General features: G+C 43.6%; 1 long non-coding RNA gene across 1 annotated transcript in view; it reads right to left on the reverse strand.

Annotated features, from left to right (window-relative positions):
- LOC116685798 (uncharacterized) overlaps positions 1-690 on the reverse strand; it is a 7,612-nt gene extending 6,922 nt beyond the window's left edge. The window contains exon 1 of the long non-coding RNA XR_004331046.1: positions 666-690. This is a non-coding gene — a long non-coding RNA (uncharacterized LOC116685798). The remainder of the gene's footprint in view (positions 1-665) is intronic.
- Positions 691-7,797: the final 7,107 nt, after the last annotated feature.

Below are 7,797 nucleotides of genomic sequence, written 5' to 3' on the forward strand. Positions count from 1 at the left end.
ACTTACTGCCGAGAACCCGGACGCAGCTCTCGCTTTGGTCATACAGGGATTGGATGGCCTTGAGAAGGGACCCCCTCACCCCATATTCCCGCAGCACCTCCCACAATTTCTCCCGGTGGAACCCGGTCATACCCCTTCTCCAGATCCACAAAACACATGTAGACTGGTTGGGCATACTAGGGCGCCGGGGATTAAGTCAGCAAGCCAAGGAGGCCATTGCACAGCACGCCTGAAGACAGAACAACCAGCTGAGAGCATGGAGGGTGGGGTAACCAGACAGTGTTTCAGAGTACAGGATGGGTTGATAGAGGTCAAAAAGGGGCTCCAATGGTTTTCTCAGTTATTTTTAAAACTATATCAGAATTAGTAAACAGATCGTGCCTTTGGGACATTGGATGCAATGGTTGCTGATGATGGGTAGGGTAGATATTACAGTAAAGATTAATTAAAGATCACCCCCCCACTCAGATCCGCTGAGTATCTGGTCTAGAAGGGAGTGGAACGGAAAATTTTAAGTGACCCCAACTTTTGACGGTATGTGTACCTGAAATTTCATTCATAACGGTCTTACCCCGGTTGTCTTCCCAAAAACTCAACACATGTCGACAGCTTTTTTATCAGGTTTTAAGTTTTTCTTATGTTTTTGGTCCCTTTTTTTTCAACACTTTTGACACTTTTTGTCATGTTTTGTCACTTTTGACATTTACACTAAACGTAACACTAGTTATTACCTTTAGTTTTACCGTTGTTTTGGAATTTATTGTCAATAACCTAAATTATATACCTAGTTTGAGTTATAACAGCCGACTTTAGGAATTATTGAGACCTAAAATAAAGTAATGGATGTTATGGATAATCACAGCTGGAATATTCAACTTTTTTTACTCAATGCTATTTAAAAAAAACCACTTCTTTCTTTTCAAATGCTATAAATTGAGAAGACCCCAAATTATGTAAAGTAAGAGGATTGTCTTGGCAACGAGCGTATGGGGTGGAATCAATCTGTTATTTTGGGGAATTAAAAAGAACTTGATATAGAAAACGGGTCAATTTGACCCGAGGACAACCTGAGGGTCAACAAGGTCTAAAGACTTTAAACGTGACTTGCTGACCCCTGCTGCCCCTTCTGACCCCTGCTGACGCGCCCTGCCTGCCCCTGGTACATCGTGCTGTTAGAGTTCACCGCTCTCTGCTTGGGGAAGCCTTCGGCTGATGATGGCGTTTTATAGAACTGGACCCGAGGCCTCGGGTCGCGTGGTTTATTTTTGTTCCTGAATTTCGACGTATATAGTACCTAACCTCTCGGAGTACCCTTCGTCCCCCTCGGGGAGTTGTGTCGAGAGCTACCAGTCTGTAACCCTTCCGTTCACGCCGTCTTTAACCGCTGCTCGACCAACCGTGGGAACACACCAAGACAAAAAAGGGAGACGGGGTTATTTCGTCTCAGGTACTGGCCACGCTGTTGGTCTCTTTGACGTGCTCTTGTTTGATTCCTTCACCTTTGAGCATTTCATCCGATGTAAGTCTTTGAAGTACTGCATCCTCCAGTCCGTCGCAGAGGTCGTGCAGAGCTTTTCTCAACCGCCGTTCTTCCTCTGTCACTAGACCATGGTGTTTCCATACGGAGTCTTGTGGAAGAGACGTTATATCACATTAGGATGGAATACATCTGATATGTTCATATGTTACTGCAACAATTTCATGATTCTTAAACCACACCATATATCTCCTTCTATTATGGGACACTCTTCAATAGTTTTATTTATACTTTTGCTTTCTTGCCGTCTTACAATGAGAAGATGGATAACCAGGGCCTGTGTATTAACTACAGAGCTAGAGCTAGTATGTTGCTAGCTTATGCATAAACATTTATATTTATATATAATATATTAAATCTGCTGAAGTACTGTACGGAGGAGTTTTGTCAATGATAATTAAACTGTAAAACTCCATCTAAACCGTACTTATTGTGCTTGCTGATAGGCCTCTTTCTGACTTTGTTTCCCCCCTTCCATTTTTTATGGTATTCAAACAAGCTCCATTTGCATAAAGTCAGATGAGAAGAGATACCGCTTTTAAACGATTGATGCATTATAGCCATACAAATGTGAAAGTGGTATCCTCTTCCGTCGACTTTAAGCAAATGAGCTTGTTTGTTTCTAGAATATCAAGAGATTTTACCAAAGCTTTTTCAGGCCTAGTTTATTTTCTCACAATTTAAATCATAGGGATGACTAGTTGATTTTTAAGTGATTTATAAATCCCTTAACGGTTTAGTCCAAATACATTCCCTGATCTGCACTACCTATGACCCCCCCAGATACCTCTCACGGTCATCTGGGACCCGGTCCTACCTTCTGTCCCCCCAGAGTCAGAACTACACCGGTGAAGCGCTTTTTCAGTTTCTATGCTCTGCATATCGGAAACAAACTCCCAGAAACCTGCAGAGTTCGCCGCTATACTCTCAAGTTCTTTTTAAAATCAAGGCCTGCAGACCTTCTTTTTTGATGCTGCCTTTCTTTAAATGAATGTCATGTTCTTTAACTTTCCTACATGCACTGTAACTTTGTTCTTGGTTTATGTGTCTATTTTAACTGTCTATTCATGGTGTTTTAATGCTTATGATTTTTAAATGTTTTTACTTGTGTTTTAGCGTTTAACTGATTTTGTGTAAAGCTCTTGAAGGCCTGGTTGCTGAAATGTGCTCTACAGATTAAAGCTGCCTTGCCTTGCCTTGCCTATGGATGTGGCTGAAAGAACCCAGCGCCATCACATTGTTTCACTTTTTAGTTATTGTAATTTTGTGCATGTTTATGTATTAGATTCTTCTGGAACCTGTCATTCTATAGTCAACTATCTTAAAACACTGGAACTTAATTTATTCAGATGCGTGTTGCGTACCTTGACAAAGGTTCAACCGTCTCTGAAGCCCATGGAACAGAGTAGGCCATTCAGTAACCTGATCAATGCCATTTTGGGTCACCAGCTCAGCAGGTCTCGATCTGCGAATCGCTGTCTCCGAGCCCGGGTAATTCTTCAGGTGACGTAGCGAGTTGTGACATGGCGAGGCCCAGGCATTCACAGTTCCCTTTGATGTAACTCTTCTCCTGAGCCTTGAGAGACGGGCAGCCGGGAGGCCCCCCAGGCTGCTTGCCACTCTTCCTGCTGACCGAAGGTCGAGCATTTTCAAAATAAAACTAGCAGACACGGACAAAACTGCCACAGTCTAACAACACTTTTGTTTTCTTGACCAATACAATTGTCTAGTGCAATGTTTCCCAAACTTATGGTCGGGACCCAAACTGGTGTCGACCCTTGTCTTGGGTCCCAATTGGGTTGGAGTAAAAAATTCTATCTTATGGGAATCATCTTTTTTTACTACAACGGGTCTGTTCGCTCAGATCTGTTTGTGTTTGTGTGTGGGGGGGGGGTGGGGGTGGGGGGTGTCTCTCTCTTTCTCTGACCCCCCCCCTAGGCCGGGGAGAAGACATGAGTTGGGAAAGGTGTGAGACACAGAAAGCACTAGAGCACCTTTTTCTGTTTTGGTTACTTTTGTAATGGCATAATATACTCATATACATTTAAATTCCCGTTTTGTTCCGGCTTTGTCCACATTTAAACGTGTAGATTTTACAATGAATTCATGGTGTATTTTTTGTAAATTCGGGTCCCGGTGATACTCCAAATTTCTCTTTTGGTCTTGAGCTTAAAAAGTTTGGGAACCACTGTCTAGTGAGGACTTTAATAACGATGAACCCATTTCTCCCTTCCACCTCCCACAAATTATCCCATATATGCTCTTACATTTTTTTTTTTTCCACGCAGTACGTCAGGTAGTGTGAGTCGCGGTATCGAAGTACTCTCCCAACCCGCTCTCGACCCATCACAGCGAGTCACTCACAGCTTTCTATCCTTTTCGTTTTCACCCCATGGTTAATAGCATCACAACCAGTCGCCCCATGACAGTGCGCCAGTGGATCTGCAACCAGGCCTCACATGATGACCCTATGGCCCAAAATACGATTTTCACTTGGACTTACATGGCAAAGACCTCTGTACACCTGGAAACATTTTATCCGTCACAACACCCAAAGAAGAGGTGTCCTGTTCACTATCAGGATTTGATCTATTTGGTCCAGTAATTTCAACTCATTCAATTTTTATTTATATAGTGCCAATCACATATCTATACAAATAACTGAGAAACACTGTAGTATTGAAGTTGCCCACATTGCAGAATTCCATCCGTCATGTTCACAGGTATCCAGGAAAACAACAGGCTTTAGAAAACACCACGTAACATTTAGGACGTCTAGAAAGAGGCCGCATGATCATCAGGTATCCCCGTTTCACTAGCTAGCGCTAAAACGAAGGATCCGCCTGCCGAGAGGTCTAAGTGTGTCAGCTCTACGGCCGCACAGTGCGTTAGGAGTGCTTGATTCGTAAGATTGTCATTTTTAGCTCCATGATGCCTTCAAGGCCAGCTGAGCACCAAGGAATAATGGAGCTCCGCCTTGAACAGTTATTCTACAGCACATCCATGCAAATGCCTGAATACTTGAAACTAGTGGGTAACATAGCGAGATCAGAACAGCTAAAATTATAGAAGAACCCTCTTTGGGGAAAATTGTATTTGAATGTCACTTTGATTTGTTTTTACTTGGCCCAGGTCTCATCCGCTAACATGGAGGGGCGGGGTTAAGACTCTACTGGCATCCAGCCACCAGGGGCGATCCACGTTTGTAGCTTCCCTCACACAGTCTATGCCACTCCTGGTGAGGAACGGATGACTAAACCGTTGCATTTGACCTTGACGTACCGATGTAATCTTTCATCACCTGTGGGGAGTCTCCGTTCAAGTGGAGTAGCCAACCCACCCCCAAATGGGTATGTAGAACGGATTTATCTCTGCTGCTGTTCGATGTCCCCTCTGGTTGGGTGATGTCCACAACGGCTCCCCCCATCGGCCGTTAGCGAGAGCCCCCACCGAGGGCCTGGACCACAAACAGCAACGTATCATCCAGCACGGGCGAATTTCCCTTTAATCCCCCCCCAAAAATACCCAAATATTTTATATTTTTTTCATTTTTTACGCTTTTGTTGCTTCTCCACTGCATGTCTACGTTGTGCCAAACCTTACGCCTGTGCCGTTTTCAAAGACAAGAAGCAGTTTGACTTTTTCCCCGTGAAGCCTTTTATTGTTTAATTGACATTATTTGAAGAAGGAAATGAAAGTCAGAAATCTTTAGTCCACGACATTCTGTGTTCTGCTCTCTGTTTTGTGTCGAGTCGTATTGAACAAGTCACGTTTTAGCGGGGCTTTGGTTGCTGCGGGCAGTCTCACCTTTGGGGGGGGGGAAAAAAAATGAGTGTGGGCAGCTTTGTAAGCTCCGGTGTCCCTTTAGCTTATTCCCTGTGCATGTAGGTCCCCGTTTCATAGATCCCCCACAGCAATGGACTGAAAGCATAGGTTGAAGGTAACAAATGACATTACCCTCCGCAGTAACTGTTAATTAAGTATTGTTTTGTGTAACTTTCTTTACTTTGTTTTAAAGTGGTTTTTTAAAAATCTACTTTAAAGTACTCCTATTGTGCTTTTTTGGCATTTGTCCTTTCTTTTATTGTGTTATTAACGCCCTCATTACTGTGCTGCTGACTGGCTAGTAGTCTTACCAGTACTGTCAGCCCCAACATCTCTCCTGAACGGTCTAGTATTCCTTACCTAGGTACTGTCAGGACCCCTCATACTCTGCTCCTGATGGCTAGTAGTCCTTACCTAGGTTACGTCAGTCCGTCTCTCTGCCTCCTGACTGGCTAGTAGTCCTTAACCTGTATTTCAGGACCTCATACTCGCTTCTGACTACTGCTAGTAGTCCTTACCTAGTACTGTCATGGCCCCTCATACTCTGCTCCTTACATGGATAGTAGTCCTACCTAGGTACTGTCAGAACCCTCCATACTCTGCTCCTGACTGGCTAGTTATTCCTTACCTAGTTACGTCAGTGCCTCTACTCTTCTCCTGACTGCTAGTATCCCTTTTACCTAGGTACTGTCCCAGTACCCTCATATCTCTTCTGACTGGCATATAGTCCCTTACCTAGGTACTGTCAGCACCCTCAACTCTTTCCTGACTGCTAGTCAGTCCTTAACTAGGTACTGTCAGGCCTTCAGACTCTGCTCCCCCCTGGCTGGCTAGTATTCCTTAACCTAGGTACTGTCAGGACCCTGCATACTCTGGCTTCTCTGACTGGCTAGTAGTCCTTCCCTATGACTGTCAGGGCCCTCTACTCTGCTGTTCTGACTGGCTAGGATTCCCTTACCTAGTACTGTCAGGACCCTCATACTCTGCTTTCTGTACTGGCTATGAGTCCTCCTAGGTACGGGTCGGGCCCTCATACTCTGCTTCTGAACTGCTAGTAGTCCCTTACCTAGGTACTGTGTTCAGGGCCCTCCTACTCTGCTTTCTAACTGGCTAGTATTCCCTTACCTAGTACTGTCATTACGCTCATACTCTGCTCTGACTGGCTAGTAGTCCGTATCCTAGGTACTGTCAGGACCTCATACTCCTGCTTCTTGACTTGGCTAGTATTCCTTACATAGGGGACTGACATGGGGCAACTCCCACAAATGGAACAGAAGTGACATGTCCCCACTCTGTAGCTTAAATCAGAAGCTCACACACGGGGAAAAGAGGAGCTGCAGCAAGTGCAGTACAAACAAAAATCGGGTGTTTTTTGAAAATGCAACAGGTAAATCTATTCTGATATAACCTCTGATACAATTATGACCCAACGACATGAGCAATTATGAGCACTTTAATCCTTTGTACTTCATTAGGTTTTTGTTTTGAATTCTTGGTTACTTTGCTACATTTTAAATAATATTCAGGCTTTAATCTAATCACTAAAGACTGCATATTTATTAATAGTATCAAAGTATAAAAAGATATTAAAAAAGTCATAAATCTAAACAATATTACCCCCCGCGATCTTTTACGAAATAACTTTTAAAATGGCTACTGTTTACTTTGTTACTGATTATTTTTATACAACCCTGGTTTGTTGCACTTGATTAAAGTACCTGGTACTTAAATTCGAAATCTTGGTACTCTTCCACCTTTGCGAAAACACAATACTACACCTGATGTCCAAGTCAAACCCATGACAGTGACTGCACATTTCCCTTCGACCGGACATACCCATGGGTTGTTAAAAGGGATCTCAGTCTTTCACTTTCTTTCCCAATCTTTCAAGCACAAGAAGTTGGCAAAGTCGTGAAATAGTCACCATGGAGACGTTCTGCCAGCCCCGTCTTCCGGTAAGACCGTGGGGGGGCGGGACCACGTAGTACAGTTACCCTGCAGCTTCCAGGGACTTAAACAAAAGGGCCGAGTGGAGTTCACGCTGCGGTGAATCCCAGTGGACAGCGTAACAATGGGGTGCTCTTATGTCCAGCATCTGGTATCATGTCGTCGTAATATTTGATTCCTTGTCTCGTTATGTGTTCCACCTTCAAGAGTTGAAATCTTTAGTGAATTCAATATTCACTGTCATGATATATAACAGCATGACAACCAGCGCTACTTTAATGAATTCATTTTTGTGGATTTTGTTTTTTATTGATGAGTAGTTTTTGGTCGTTTTAAATACATAATACGTCTAAAAACGACAAGACCTATTACAGTATTTAGTCGAGTTTTGTACAAAGTGAAATACGCGCGTACTTTTTGTCGCCGACCTCCTCCACAGCGCAGCGGAGGAGGTCTGGCTATCCACACCATTGTTTTTTTTACTTCTA

The sequence above is a fragment of the Etheostoma spectabile genome, unplaced genomic scaffold (genome assembly GCF_008692095.1).
Source record: "Etheostoma spectabile isolate EspeVRDwgs_2016 unplaced genomic scaffold, UIUC_Espe_1.0 scaffold270, whole genome shotgun sequence".
NCBI classification, from domain to species: domain Eukaryota; kingdom Metazoa; phylum Chordata; class Actinopteri; order Perciformes; family Percidae; genus Etheostoma; species Etheostoma spectabile.